This window comes from Bos indicus, chromosome 15, assembly GCF_029378745.1.
Source record: "Bos indicus isolate NIAB-ARS_2022 breed Sahiwal x Tharparkar chromosome 15, NIAB-ARS_B.indTharparkar_mat_pri_1.0, whole genome shotgun sequence".
Classification (NCBI taxonomy): Eukaryota; Metazoa; Chordata; class Mammalia; order Artiodactyla; family Bovidae; genus Bos; species Bos indicus.
In genome coordinates, this window is record NC_091774.1 from 36,425,497 (window position 1) to 36,441,733 (window position 16,237).

Here is a 16,237-nt window from a genome sequence, read left to right on the forward strand (position 1 = left end):
GTTTTCCAAATTTGCTGGCATATTGAGTGCAGCACTCTCACAGCATCATCTTTCAGGATTTGGAATAGCTCCACTGGAATTCTATCACCTCCACTACCTTTGTTCATAGTGATGCTTTCTAAGGCCCACTTGACTTCACATTCCAGGATGTCTGACTCTAGGTGAGTGATCATACCATCATGATTATCTTGGTCATGAAGATCTTTTTTGTACAGTTCTTCTGTGTGTTCTTGCTACCTCTTCTTAATATCTTCTGCTTCTGTTAGGTCCATACCATTTCTGTCCTTTATGGAGCCCATCTTTGCATGAAATGTTCCCTTGGTATCTCTAATTTTCTTGAAGAGATCTCTAGTCTTCCCCATTCTGTTGTTTTCCTCTATTTCTTTGCATTGATCACTGAAAAAGGTTTTCTTATCTCTTCTTGCTATTCTTTGGAACTCTGCATTCAGATGCTTATATCTTTCCTTTTCTCCTTTGCTTTTCACTTCTCTTCTTTTCACAGCTATTTGTAAGGCCTCCCCAGACAGCCATTTTGTTTTTTTGGATTTCTTTTCCATGGGGATGGTCTTGATCCCTGTCTCTTGTAGAATGTCAGGAACCTCAGTCCATAGTTCATAGGCACTCTATCTATCAGATCTAGTCCCTTAAATCTATTTCTCACTTCTACTATATAATCATAAGGGATTTGATTTAGGTTATACCTCAATGGTCTAGTGGTTTTCCCTACTTTCTTCAATTTAAGTCTGAATTTGGCAATAAAGAGCTCATGATCTGAGCCACAGTCAGCTCCTGGTCTTGTTTTTGTTGGTGTAAAGAGCTTCTCCATCTTTGGCTGCAAAGAGTACAATCAGTCTGATTTCGGTGTTGACCATCTGATGATATCCATGTGTAGAGTCTTCTTTTGTGTTGTTAGAGGAGGGTGTTTGCTATGACCAGTGTGTTCTCTTGGCAAAACTCTATCAGCCTTTGCCCTGCTTCATTCTGTATTCCAAGGCCAAATTTGCATGTTACTCCAGGTGTTTCTTGACTTTCTACTTTTGCATTCCAGTCTCCTATAATGAAAAGGACATCTTTTTTGGGTGTTAGTTCTAAAAGGTCTTGTAGGTCTTCATAGAACTGTTCAGCTTCAGCTTCTTCAGCATTACCGGTTGGGGCATAGACTTGGATTACCGTGATATTGAATCGTTTGTCTTGGAAACAAACAGAGATTATTCTGTCGTTTTTGAGATTGCATCCAAGTACTGCATTTTGGACTCTTTTGTTGACCACGATGGCTACTCCATTTCTTCTAAGGGATTCCTTCCCACAGTAGTAGATACAATGGTCATCTGAGTTAAATTTGCCCATTTCAGTCCATCTTAGTTCGCCGATTCCTAGAATGTCGATGTTCACTCTTGCCATCTCTTGTTTGACTACTTCCAATTTGCCTTGATTCATGGACCTAACATTCCAGGTTCCTATGCAATATTGCTCTTTACAGCATCGGACCTTGCTTCTATCACCAGTCACATCCACAACTGGGTATTGTTTTTGCTTTGGCTCCATCTGTTCATTCTTTCTGGAGTTATTTCTCCACTGATCTCCAGTAGCATATTGGGCACCTACTGACCTGGGGAGTTCCTCTTTCAGTATCCTATCATTTTGCCTTTTCATACTGTTCATGGGGTTCTCAAGGCAAGAATACTGAAGTGGTTTGCCATTCCCAGTGTAAAACTGGATTTCTGATTGTATCACCAAGTACATCTAAAATAGCTCTGATATTAAAAACTGAACTTTTCTATTTGTTTTAAATTGAAAGTCTCTTCAGAGTAACAGCATGTAAACAGCTAATTTGTAATATTATTCAGTTTGATTTATAAGTTACTTTGAATCCTTTAACTTAGAGAAAATTCCATATAAATTCCATATACTTTCCATATAATTAACTTGCCATATGGTTTTGAGTTAATAACTGGAGTTCTGAACTCTTAAAAAACTTTAAAAATACTGCAGTTGTCTTTTCATTGTTCCTAAGTCACTGGGTGGGGCCTGAATATTTATCATAAATGGTGTGGTGCTAATTAAATATTGTTATTCATCTTTACCAATCAACTGAGGTTAACTATTTGTTACCTCTTCAGAGTGAAGGGATGGAAAGTGAAAGAGATGACATGAAACTCATGTCAACTCAAGAAATGAGTGCCAGTTGAATACAGAGCAAGTGTTATTAATAAGATTTTGTAATAATTTTGCTAAGGGAACTTTTGGGGAAAATCCCTCAGTAGCACTATTTCCTTGTTTCTAAATATAATATGGTTTTATTTTGCCTCCATGTCTTATGATCTCACATCATATTTCTTATAGAGAACTTAACGGTAACTAGAATGTAGGAAATGTTTGATAATGTCTAACTGGGTAGAACCATTAGTATTTTTAATAATAAAAAGATGATAATCCTTTATATAATTCAGTAGACTGTAAGAAATTGGGAGCTGTCTATGATGAATACTTTACATGAAATCTGATCCCTAGTTGGTCAAGTAAAACACTAGGAATTTAAATAATTTTAAGTCACCAATAATAATTAACATTAATGTTTCATAGTGAAAAATGTGCTTTCTTTCTTTTATAATCTCTTGTTCCACTTCAGTTTTCATTTTTTCTTCATCTAATTTATAAGTTTGAATATTTATACTTTTTTAAACCTTTTATCTTATTTTCTTAACTATAGGTTACAACAAAACTCCCATGCTCACTTCAGCAGCACATATACTAGAATAAAGTTCCTAAAGAACATTGGGATTTTGTCTAGTTATTATGAGATAACTTGAACTTTTATTTAAAAAAATTTCCAGCTATATAAATTGCTTATTTCAGAAATTCATCTGGTTTGTTTTATGGCAATAATCATCTTAGATATAATATCCACAATGTGCTAGTTACTGTTGGAGAAAATAGAGATATAACAGTGAATAAAACAAAATCCCTGCTCTTATTAAGTTTATACTCCAGTGTTATTGGTGGGGAATATACTAAAAAATAAAAGTAAGCAAATAAAATACAATACATCAGACGATAATAAATTCTATGTGTATGTAAGTGTTCATTCACTCAGTCCCGTTCAATTCTTTGTGACCCCATGGATTGTAGCCTGCCAGGCTCCTCTGTCCATGTCCATGTCCATGGGATTTTCCAGACAAGAATATTGGAGTGGGTTGCCATATGGTGGTACCTTATAAAACTAAAAATAAAGCTACCATATGACCCTACAGTTTCACTCCTGGACATGATATAATTTAAAAGGATACATGCAGTTTCACTGCAGCACTGTTTACAGTAGTCAAGACATGGAAGCAACCTAAGTGTCCACTGACAGATCAATGGATAAAAGGTGTTTCTATAGCAAAGTGGTTATCTTGTTCTCCTCACAGATGAATGGATAAAGATATGAGATATATATATATATATATATATATATATACACATATATGTATATATATGGAATAAGGCTGAAATATTTTTTACTCAGCCATTTAAAAAAAAGAAATAATGCTATTTTCAGCAACTTGGATGAACCTAGAAATTATCATACAAGGAAAGTAAGCCAGACAGAGAAAGACAAATACTATATGATACCACTTATATGTGGAATCTAAAATAATGATACAAATGAACTTGTTTACAAAATAGAAATAGGCTCACAGACATAGACAACAAACTTATAGTTACCAAAGGGGAAGATAGGGATAAGAATAAATTAGGAGTTTGGGATTAATACATCAGATCAGATCAGATCAGTCACTCAGTCATGTCCGACTCTTTGCAACCCCATGAATCGCAGCTTCATTCTATACTCCAAGGCCAAGTTTGCCTGTTACTCCAGGTGTTTCTTGACTTCCTACTTTTGCATTCTAGTCCCCTATAATGAAAAGGACATCTTTTTTGGGTGTTAGTTCTAAAAGGTCTTGTAGGTCTTCATAGAACCGTTTAACTTCAGCTTCTTCAGGGTTACTGGTTGGGGCATAGACTTGGATTACTGTGATATTGAATGGTTTGCCTTGGAAATGAACAGAGATCATTCTGTCGTTTTTGAGATTGCATCCAAGTACTACTTCAAGCTCAACATTCAGAAAATGAAGATCATGGCATCTGGTCCCATCACTTCATGGGAAATAGATGCGGAAACAGTGGAAACAGTGTCAGACTTTGTTTTTTGGGGCTCCAAAATCACTGCAGATGGTGATTGCAGCCATGAAATTAAAAGACGCTTAGTCCTTGGAAGGAAAGCTATGACCAACTAGATAGCATATTGAAAAGCAGAGATATTACCTTGCCAACAAAGGTTCATTTAGTCAAGGCTATGGTTTTTCCAGTGGTCACGTATGGATGTGAGAGTTGGACTGTGAAGAGAGCTGAGTGCTGAAGAATTGATGCTTTTGAACTGTGGTGCTGGAGAAGACTCTTGAGAGTCCCTTGGACTGCAAGGAGATGCAACCAGTCCATCCTAAAGGAGATCAGCCCTGGGTGTTCTTTGGAAGGAATGATGCTAAAGCTGAAACTCCAGTACTTTGGCTACCTGATGCGAAGAGTTGACTCATTGGAAAAGACTCTGATGCTGGAAGGGATTGGGGGCAGGAGGAGAAGGGGATGACAGAAGATGAGATGGCTGGATGGCATCACGGACTCCATGGACATGAGTTTGAGTGAACTCTGGGAGTTGGTGATGGACAGGGAGGCCTGGCGTGCTGCGATTCATGGGGTCGCAAAGAGTCGGACACGACTGAGTGACTGAACTGAACTGAACTGAACTGAACATATAAAACAGATAATCAACCAAAGGCCTATCGTGTAGCACAGGGAACTATACTCAGTATCTTCTAATAACCTCTAATAGAAGAGAATATTAAAAAAGAACATATATATTTTTATATATGCATAACTGAATCACTTTGCTATATAACTGAAACTAATACAACATTGTAAATCAACTGTATTTCAATAAAAAGAAATAAAAGGGCTGGATTTGGAGGGGATGAAGTAAATATTTTAGTCAAGGGAAAGAGCATATGCAAAGGTCAGGTGGTTGGAGGGTGAATGTTGTGTTCCAGAAACAAGAAGATTGCCTCTGAGGCTAGAGCTCAGAGAGCTAACATTTATATGCAAATTATTTTATTTTTCAGAATAGTCTTAATTAGTTTTTATTGTTTCCGTTTTACAGTTGAGGAAATTGGAGATCAGAGAAGTGCAGTGACTTGCCCATGGTCAGAATTCTAAGAAATTGTTTGTTACAGCCACTCTCCCTATTCCCACTACTGCTATCATCAGAATATAGGTTCAGTGAGATTAGAAACTTTATTTTGTTTGAAGCTGTATTCTCAGCAACTAGAACAGTGCCTGTCGCTTGGTATGTGTGAGTGTGTTCAGTCGAGTTCAACTCTTTGCAACCTCATGAGCTGTAGTCTGCCAGGGTCCTCTGTACATGGAATTTTCCTGGCAAGAGTACTGGAGTGGGTTGCCACTTCCTTCTCCGGGGGAATCTCCCTGACCTAGGGATTGAACCCGTGTCTCTCATGTCTCCTGCATAGGCAGATGGATTCTTTACCACTGGGCCACCTGGGAAGTCATGACACTTGGTAGGTATTCAGTAAATACTTGCTGAATGAATGAATGAGAGAATGAATTAAAGTAAAAGTATATCTAATTCCAAAGTCCATGTTCTTTTTTTTTTATATTGAACATTATCTTTTTTTTTTTTTTTTTACTTTACAATATTGTATTGGTTTTGCCATACATCAACATGCATCTGCCACTAACCACATCCTGTATACTCAGATGCAAGTTAGAGCTGTCACATTGTTTCTTAGAGAAAGTTTTGATAAGAGACTTAAGCCTTTGGCCAGTGCAATTCAGGGGGGAATTGAGGGATGGATAATAATAATAATAATAAAAAAAAAGCATTATGGAAGCAGAAATAGAAGGAATAGATCAAGTGGTTAAAAATAAATTTGCTATAAACAAATAGGTAAGAGAGGTGAAAAAGAAGTTTCTGACTGTAAAAGTGGGTGGTTAACTTCCACAATAGCTTTCACTACAACATGAGCCTGGAACTTTTCTAGATTTGCATATTGCCTCAACTTAGCCAGTCTATTTCCTGGGAAACAGTATAGTCAATATGCCCTACATAATTTCTTTGCTGCTCTGTTGCTTCAGTCGTGTCCGACTCTGTGCGACCCCATAGACGGCCTCCTACCAGGCTCCCCCATCCCTGGGATTCTCCAGGCAAGAACACTGGAGTGGGTTGCCATTTCTTTCTCCAATGCAGGAAAGTGAAAAGTGAAAGTGAAGTCAATCGGTCTCTTCGAGACCCCATGGACTGCAGCCTACCAGGCTCCTCCGTCCATGGGATTTTCCAGGCAAGAGTACTGGAGTGGGGTGCCATTGCCTACTCCAGTTTCTCTCTTTGGTCTCCTTTAATTCTTTCACTCACCAGTCCCCCTCTCCCAAACATTTTTCTTGTCAGGTGCTCAGATAATTTGTCCCTAATGCAAAATTACCTTTGGGACACACAGAGCATCTGTTGTCTTAATTCTGAGTTGGTAGTTCAAGTGTGTAACTTTTACACTTGTCTATCCATAGTTTGGAGAAGGCATGGCACCCCGCTCCAGTACTCTTGCCTGGAAAATCCCATGAACGGAGGAGCCTGGTAGGCTGCAGTCCATGGGGTGGCGAAGAGTCGGACACGACTGAGCGACTTCCCTTTCACTTTTCCCTTTGATGCATTGGAGAAGGAAATGGCAACCCACTCCACTGCTCTTGCCTGGAGAATCCCAGGGATGGAGGAGCCTGGTGGGCTGCCGTCCATGGGGTTGCACGGAGTCGGACACGACTGAAGCGACTTAGCATCTATAGTTATTTTTCAAAACTTTGTATATGTCACTCCTAGGAATTTATACCTTAATCTTTCTGTTTCTTCACCTCACACTGGCTCAGGTTCTTTTACCTTTTCAAGCTGTTTATCTTTTCCTTCTGTTGCAGAGGAAGAAATGTTCCATCTCTTTTCATAGGGTAACATCTCCCTCTCCATTCTTTTCTACCTCTGCCAGAACATTGCTTTGTTAACTCCCCCATTCTTTCTCTCCCTATCTGTTCTTTTTCATGGAGTTGGTGACTTAGGTTCTAAAACCTATTTTGTCAGTTTCTGGCTTTAGAAACTTGAGCAAGTTATTTAACTTCAATTTCTTATATTAAAGTACCATTTGTCCTGCTAACCTTGCAAGTTTGTAGTGAGTCTGTTACAATAATGTATGTGAAAACACTTTATAAGCTAGAAAATATGCAAATAAAGATATTCCAGCCTTCGTGCACAAATAATTCAGATCTCTTCTTAAAGTAGTGTTCCTCAACTTTGATAACCCTTGAAATATTCTTATTTCCTTTTCTCTTTTAGTCAAATCTCTTGAAAGAACTGCTTTTATTTGCTGACTCTTAGCTCCTTACTGAGTTCATTGGAATCTGGCTTCTGTTTGATTCTGGCTAACTCTTTGGAATCCACTGCCTTCCAGATTACTAGAGATTGCTCAGTTGCATATCCTTTTTCTCAAGTCTCCTTCTTTTTACTTTCTGTAGCACTTTATACTAAAAATGGCTTAGCAGAGCACTTAATGTGTAGTAGATATTTAACAACCTTTTAATAAATAAATGTATTATTTTTAATTTGGGGGGAAGAATCTACTTTTTCCTCTCATAAACCAAATATTTGCACTTCCAGAGATAGTCTGTTTTTGTTGTTTTCACTCTCTACTCCCTCTTGGAAGTCTCATCTTTTCTAAGGCCTTTCAGTCTTACAGATAGATGAATCTCACCTTTGCTGGCTTTGTTCTGAGCTTAGTTCTGTTTAACTCTGTGTCTTTACTTGGACCTCCCATTGCTGCTTTAAATTCACCAATTTTACCATCTCCTTCTCCTATGTCTTTCCTTCAGGCTTTTGTAATTTTGACATTGATAGCAGCATTCAGTCACCCAGACTTGAAACTTTATAAATGTGTTAACTCCTTTTTCTTTATGGAACACTGTAGTAGTCATTCATTTGTTCATCAGATGTCTAGTCAGTGTTTGCTACATGTAAAACACCTCCCTAGACACTGGGATACATGAGTGAGACAAAAAGACAAAAATAACTGCTTGCAAGCTTCTTACTTCTAGTTGTTTGCTTTCATTTATTCATTTACTCAATAAATATTTATTGAGAGTGGTGGAGTGCTATTTTATATAGAATTGTCAAAGAAGACTTCTCTGATGTGGAAACATTTAATCAGAAACCTAAATAAGGTGAGGGAGGAAGCCATGCAAATTATTGGGGGAAGAACTTTCAGGCAGAGGATAAAATGTGCAAAAAGACCTTTAAGTGGAGGTACTTGACTATTCAAAGGAAAGTTGCTACCATTAGTGTGATTAGATCCAAGTGAGTGAGTAAATAAGGGAAGTAGGAGGTAGTGTTAGATAGACTATTGGTAGCCAAATCAAGTAGTGTCCTCTAGACCATGGTGAAGACTCTTTTATCTAAGTTAAATGGGAAGCCATTAGAGGTTTTAAGAGAGAAGCAAGATTTCCAATTTTAAAAGAATCACTCTACTATGAGAAGAAAAGGCTAGAAAAACAAGAAGCAGAGATACTAGCTAGGAGACTAGTACAAAGTTGTTCAGATGAGAGATGATAATGGCTTGGATTATGTAGCAGCAGAAAATGATACATGCTATCAATGAGCAAGTTAGAAAAAAAAGAGCCTTTTCTGGGTAGATGTAGCCTTCCCTAGTAGCATGATTTGACTAGTTGCTGGAACCTTTCCTCCTAGGTGCCTTTTCCTTAGATAGTTAAACCCTATGCCAGGGTGTGTGCATGCATGCTATGTCACTTTAGTCATGTCTCTCTGCAACGTTATGGACTGTAGCCCACCAGGCTCCTCTGTCCATGGGATTCTCCAGGCAAGAATACTGCAGTGGGTTGCCATACCCTTCTCCAGGAGACCTTCCCAACCCAGGAATCGAACCCGAGTCTCTTGTGTCTCCTGCACTGGTAGGTGTGTTCTTTACCACTGGTGCCACCTAGGAAGCCCCAAGCGAAAGTGTTTGTCGCTCAGTATTGTCCGGCTCTTTGTTACTCCACGGACTGTGGTCCACCAGGCTCCACTGTCCATGGAATTCTCCAGGCAAGAATACTGGAGTGGTTAGCCATTCCCTTCTCCAGGGGATCTTCCTGACCCAGGGATTGAACCCCAGTCTCCTGCATTGCAGGCAGATTCTTTACCATCTGAGCCACCAGGGCAGAATTCATGACAGGGTATATGTAGTATTAGTTGTCATTTGCTGATTGTTTTGATGTACCTGGGTTTGTTTTAATGGCTGAAAAGTGCAAAAAAAGTGACAAAATACTTCATATTTTTCATATATGCCTATTTCAATAACTCAGCAATATCTTGAAATGACCTGGCGTGGAGGATGAGGCAAGTGTAGGGACTGTTGCCAACTCCTCCATGGCAGCAACATGAAAGCAGTTTAGTCAGTTTCAGTAAAAGTTTGAAATCTACTGTATTAGAGGCACGTGCAGAAGCTCTGTTAATTGCTAGCTTATTTTCCATATGGTTCTGTTTTAATGAAGCATATTTGATGCAGATGGTTGGAAAGTAAGCTGGGTAATGTCTAAACTGGTCCTAACTAATTCCTACAGTGCTTTCACTCCAATAACTTAATAGTGCCTTTGAAAAGTTTCTTATTCACATTTTTTTTTCTTTTTTTAGTTGAAATGTGACCTAAGATAACTGAAAACTGTTTTGTTTTTTTTTAAACTTGACCTCTGAAAAGAATAATAACAGTCATTTCCCCTCTGATTACAGGTCAAAACCACACTCCAGCTTTGTTTCTTTAGTATAACGGGGTGCTCCTCATCATTATTATGACTTTCTAAGATATTTAATTGAGAAAGTGGGTATTATGAAGGATCATGTATAGGAACTAAAGTGACTTTACCAAATGCTGAAGTTAGCTTTGTTGACATGACAATAAGTTGACCTCTTCAGGGATATGAAATTGAACAGCCTAGAATATTAATAACTATTTCATTTAAAATTTTTTATTTATTTTTAATTGGAGGATAATTGCTTTACAATGTTGTGTTGGTTTCTGCCATGCATAAATATGGATCAACCATAGGTATCCATATGTTCCGTCCATCTTGAACCTCCCTCCTATCTCCCACCCCATCCCACCCATCTAGGTTGTCACAGAGCATTGGTTTGAGCTTCCTGAGTCACACAGCAAATACCCACCGGCTATCTGTTTTACACATGGTAAGGTATATGTTTCAGTGCTACTCTCTCAATTCTTTCCACCCTCTCTTTCCCCCTCTGTGTGCACAAGTCTGTTCTCTATGTCTGCATCTCTCTTGCTGCCCTACAAAGAAGTTCTTCAATAACTATCGCTTGTTTGTACATTCTCTATATCTTGTGTAATTAAATTAGACTTGCTAGATTATACATTAATAAGTTAGAAATGAAGTCCAGGATAAACTGTCCAGTGATACTGCAAAAGTCTTTCTGTATCCTTTTTTTCTTTCTATGAGACTAAATATCAACATATAGTCATTGTGTTTTTCTTAAATCTTTATGGAGAGTTCAGATATGTTATCTTAAAAATGAAATGCTAAATTCCTCGAAGTATTTTATTTTGGTGTAGTTGTTGCTGAGTATGTACATTTGTCTTCATATTTGCTCAAGAATATAGATAATGTCCTTGTTAGACTTGAGGTTGAGTTCTGCAAAGCAAAAAGGGAGACATGGTTCAATGGGTTTGTGTCCATTTTCTGTTTTTTTTTTTTTTTTTCTCACATTGTCACTAAAATATTCTCTTTGTTATCTGAATAGGACATCTGCTGACTAGCCTGACCCTCTTTACCTGATTGTGTGAAAAGTCTTGGTTAAATCTGTTAGGCCTTGGAGGCTCAGGAATCTGCTAAGTGCTTTTGAGCTTGAAAGACACACTGTCCTTGGTCTGTTTTGTCTCTCTCTTTTATAGACACCTTTGATAAATAACTGTGATATAGGTACTGGATAAGCCATACAATGCAGTCTTCTGAACAGTAATTGACCCAAAGGACTCTTAATAAGCAATGGACTTTTTCTCATGTTCTGGAGAAGTTAAAAAATGCAATACAAAAATTAATTTTTCACCCAACATAGATACCTTAATACAGGGAGTCCTATCACTGAAGAGAAAAAAACAAACAAACAAACAAAACTAGTTTATGAGGAATCTTCTAGAATCACAATCTTGCTTTTAATTGCCTCCTTCCCCAGCTGTCTTTCTCTAGAGGAGGTTAACACTACTAGACTAGACAGCGTTCTGCCAAGATGCACTTGCATATATTTGGGAAGCTGTTTTGAACATACCCCTTTGCCACAGAAACAATTCATCTTTAGATGTCAACTTCAGTGTTGAAATTTTATGATAATGGAAAGAAATACACATTTTTCACTTAATTTTAGAGTTCCCTTTGGAAAATGCAGCTTGTTGCTGTTGTCTCAAGTTGAAAGGGTCTATGAAGTTTTTCTCAAATACTCATGGAAAGCAAATGCAGGCCTTAATCAGACTAGAAGGAAAAAAAGCCTTCCTTTAAAAATGTAAATAATTATAGCACATCAATCTTAGTCACTTTTTTGATCTTTTCCTCAATTTATATTCACCCTGGGATGAAAGAATTAATTTCTTATTTTTCCTTCCCTTCCTTCCTTCCATCCAAAATTCTTTTGTCTTGCCTTTTTTTTTTTTCAGCCAACAACAACATGGTTTAACTTTTCACTAGAGCAAGAGCCTAAAATGTCAGAGTAAGAAGAGAACAACTGCCTTTGTGACAACTGTCAATTTTTCAAGAAAGAATGTTATTTCCCAAGTCATGTTTAAAGACAGAGAATTTCACTTGAGTCTGATTCACCTTGAGAAATCTCAGAAAAATATTAGAAATCCATAACGTTATTTTTTTTCTGTAATGTAAGAATGCGTCTCAGATCCAAAGAGAATATCTCTTGGGAATATGCTCTGCCTTTGAACTATGTGAAAACCACTTAAAAAATTTGGGGGAATCCTATGTTGAATTAGGCAGCTAAGATCAACTATTACTATGGTACTGATGGTAAGTATGGGAAGGGCATCTGGAAATGGGATTTAAAATTCCAGGTTACTTTTTTTTTCCAGGTTACTTTAAACAGCAGTTTAATAACAAGAAAAATTCAGCTATTGTTTTTTCATCATCATTATGTTAGGTGCTTGGGAAGGCTTTTTATTTTTATTTGCTTTTCAGAGGAACAATACTCTTATTCTAGAGATAAAGCAAGGTATTTAGTTAGGCTTTGAGTTAGTTAGGCTTTAGGCTTTAATTAGGCTTGACAATTTTCTATTTTTAAAATTTCTCACTATGGTTTTCAGGTCTAATTCTTGAACTGTCTCTTTTGGTCTTGACTTTGTTTTCAGAGAAATAGCAGAGATAAGCTTTTCATTTAATTGTAATAAAATACTGCCCTAAAGAAGAATGAAATATGATTTTTTTACTGGTTTATATAGAAAAGCATATAACTGTAATAATATTTTAACTATAGTTTGTATAGACCATACTCATCTAAACTCTATGCAAATCTTTGTTACTTCAGGGCAAATAAGCTACAAAACCGTAATGTGTGGTGTAGTAAGCACACACCATAAATTTGATAATCGTACTTGTGAATTCATCATATTTTATATAGGAAATTGCCATAGCTTATGAATAGTAATGTGCAAATGACGTGAAAAAAATGTTGTCACATTCTTGAATGTTTAGTGATTTTAATGCTACTGTATTATTTCATTCTGTGCCAAGTTGCATTGATTCAAAAGTGAAGATATTAAAGTAGCAGAAATTTTACATTGGCTTTAATGTGTGGAGTTTCTATAATTCCCCATGTATCTGGAATGTTAATATAAATACTTCTTTTGTGGGGCAGCAGGAAACATGCTGCCCAGGCTACACATGTTACCCAGTGAGGCCTGCCTCTGCGGTTCAGAGAAATACAAGTGGGAGGCTGCCTTCAGTGAAAGTGAAAAAAGGCATTTGTTTAGCTGCATGGCAACACAAATATTTCACTTAGTGAGGACTGACAATGCATCTCATTATGTAAGTGGGTGCCAGCTTGTAAAAAATTTCTGTTTAATTTTCCATATTAGTTAAAGGTGCTTGTGCTTAACTCTTTGAAGCCTGGCGTCCAAGTCCCCTTCTTCCTTAACCCACAGTGTACACTTTTTGTCTACCATTGCTTTTTTTAATCCTAAAATAATAGATGAGAGAGAGCCAAGGATATCTGGCCCATTGAATGCCATTAGGAACATGTGAGGAAGCCTGCCAGATTCAAGCCAGCTTCAGGGTAGACATTTGTCACTTCTTTTCCTTTCTCTTTTTCCTGATGCACTTTTCTTAACACTGATTGTTACATTCTGCCTTGACGGTAGAAGCATTCGATGGTATTTGTTTTGAGTTACCTTGTGGTGCCAGGTTCTCAAGATCATAATTCTTGATCTTAAATTCTCCAGTCTTCTCTCACAGTGCATTTGGATTGCAGGCTATTTTGGCTTCTTGTTGTGTTACAAAGCAGAGGAAAATAAATTAATGATAACTACTACATCACTTGTTTAGAATTATTTTATGGATTTTGATTTGAAGGAGGTAGAGAAATACTTTCTACTTACATAGTATTTGAGATCAAATCTCTTTGTTCTTTGACATGATCCCTATCTTCTGGGCATCAATTTTAATAGCTTTACTGGGATGTGATGGTATAAGTGGGTGGATACATTTTTAGATGTCATTGACAGTCCCATAAAATGAAAGATTCTCGGCATTCATAAGCATAGATGGATATACAAGGACCGACTGGATGAATATCCCAGGAAATGCACATTTTTCTTTCATATTTTCATCATGAGTTTTAAAGCTCTGACATCAGGAGTTTCAGTTTGTTTGGATAACATTTCAAAATGATTTACCCATTGAGTGAAAGCTTGTTACAGAATAAACTTAAGAGAAATAATTTATAATGGGCAAAGTACTTAAAACTTATAAAACCAAGAGAGTTTAAAATGGAGATCACTTTGAATTAAAAAATTGGAAGCATTCAAATTGTGGGCAACTTCTTTGTACTAGTATCTGCATAAGTTTAGGGCATTGTACTTCGTGGGTATACTAATATCTATCTTATCAAAGTGGTTGGGGCATTTAGCTTTTTAAAAATAAGAATATATTCAAGTATGAGAATTAGAAGTGTATTCTAAAATAGAATTTTTTTCCCTCCAAATTAAGTTGTTGGAAATTTGTAGTAAAGTATTTTTCTCTTCCTGCTTCCCTCTACTGTATTCTGGTTCTTATCCTATTCCATCTTTCTTTATTTTTAGTGTAGACTTTAGTCCTCTTGGAGAAGAGAATCCTTTTAAATCCTCCAAACTGTGGCATCATCTGTTAGGCAGAAGCCTGAACTGGCTGGGGACTGTAAATGCCTGCCAAGGATCTTCCTGACCTCTTTACCACTTACTAACCATGGCACCCCACTCCAGTACTCTTGCCTGGGAAATCCCATGGATGGAGGAGCCTGGTGGGCTGTGGTCCATGGGGTCGCTAGGAGTCGGACACGACTGGGTGACTTCACTTTTACTTTTCACTTTCACTCATTGGAGAAGGAAATGGCAACCCACTCTATGTTCTTGCCTGGAGAATCCCGGGGACAGGGGAGCCTGGTGGGCTGCCGTCTGTGGGGTCATGTAGAGTCAGACACGACTGAAGTGACTTAGCAGCAGCAGCAGCAACCCCATAGTAGTTGTGTATTTTTGCTGAATTAAGTTACATTCTAGCCTGGTGTGTGGTCTTTCAGATAGGAAATGCTATATGCCACTGGTTGATGGGATGGGCCAGGAGTGTGGATGGGCTCATAGGCATTGCAGTTACGATCTGGATGGAATCCAAAGTAAATATTTTGCCATTAGCTTTCTCATCAATTTGATAATCGTTGTTGGCTTCAAGGGGCCAATCTGTAGATTTTTTTTTAAAGCGTATTTGAATTTTTCAGTTCTACATCTTATTGTGTAGTTCCTTCTCATCAAAAGCAGCTCACTTCCTCTCTTCAAGCAGAACAATACTTCAGTTTTCCCAGCAAGTCTTGCTTCTTTAAAGTAGGTGAATTGGTCCAATATCAAGAGCACAAATATGGGTCATCAGATTCACATAAGCAGTTCTGACCCTTCATTTGGTGGTTCAGGGAGGTAGAAGACCTTGTTTTTATAACGTATTTGTCTCTGTGTCTGCTACTCTACCCATCCAGTTACTAGCTCAGATTTAGAGTATTTGGTTAGTGGCTCCATGGGACCCCACTGCTCTGCCACAAATTCTATAGCCCCTTTAGCCTTCTGGTTTCTTGTCACTTACAGTACTTGGCAGATAAATAGTAAGCATCCAGTAAATATTTGAGGGATGAGTAATTGAGTAGATCAGTGAGAAAGTAGAGATTTTGATGTGAGAAGAGGGTGTAAATTTCTTGAAACATGTAGTTGGGAATGATTTAGTGTTGTGGACACTTGAAGCTCAAATTCTGGGTTTAACTGGTAACATGTTGAAATGAGGAGGCCCTATTTTAAAAGGTTTTGGACATGGTTTTACTTCTCTAGCTGATACAAGTTAGCCATCAGTTGTTTCCAAGGATTGTCATGTGACATCCTGGTTTCCAAATTTGATATTTTGGAAGGCACTGAGATCTTTTAAAATGTCATACTTGGAAAACTGACTAGGTTTCTGAATAAATAATTTTATAGTACTAGAGAAATTAGAAGGTATCTTGGAAAAATCCTGTAACTATATGAAGTTTTCTACTTCCTTTGCTAAGGAATAATGCTAGAAGCATGAGGCTGACCATAAGGAAAAGTTGACATGTCGGTCTACAGGAAGCTTGGTAGGAGGTTCTCTTTTTCTGGGCATGCATTTTCTTTCTATTAAGTCTTATTATGAATTCCATATTCTGCGCTTGTTTCTAAATGTGAAGATGGGTTTTTCAAACTGGCTACATTATACGTGACAGTGTCTCCAGCTCTCCTTTAACCAACTGTCCTGCTAACAACTTATGGAGAAAACCTTGTGATCATGTTCACTGCAAGGAGAGGTAGGCTAGTGGAATGAGTATGTGTTCTTTAAATAGCAACAT

At 37.6% G+C, this 16,237-nt stretch overlaps 1 protein-coding gene across 15 annotated transcripts in view; it reads left to right on the top strand.

Moving 5' to 3' along the window:
* Positions 1–16,237, top strand: part of SOX6 (SRY-box transcription factor 6) — a 720,388-nt gene that overhangs the window by 201,996 nt on the left and 502,155 nt on the right. For 3 of the 15 annotated variants that reach the window (XM_070803615.1, XM_070803614.1, XM_070803616.1), the window contains exon 3: positions 10,249–10,321. The exons of the other annotated variants lie outside the window; for them this stretch is intronic. The gene's annotated coding sequence lies outside the window, so the exon portion shown is untranslated. The remainder of the gene's footprint in view (positions 1–10,248; positions 10,322–16,237) is intronic. 15 annotated transcript variants of the gene reach the window in all.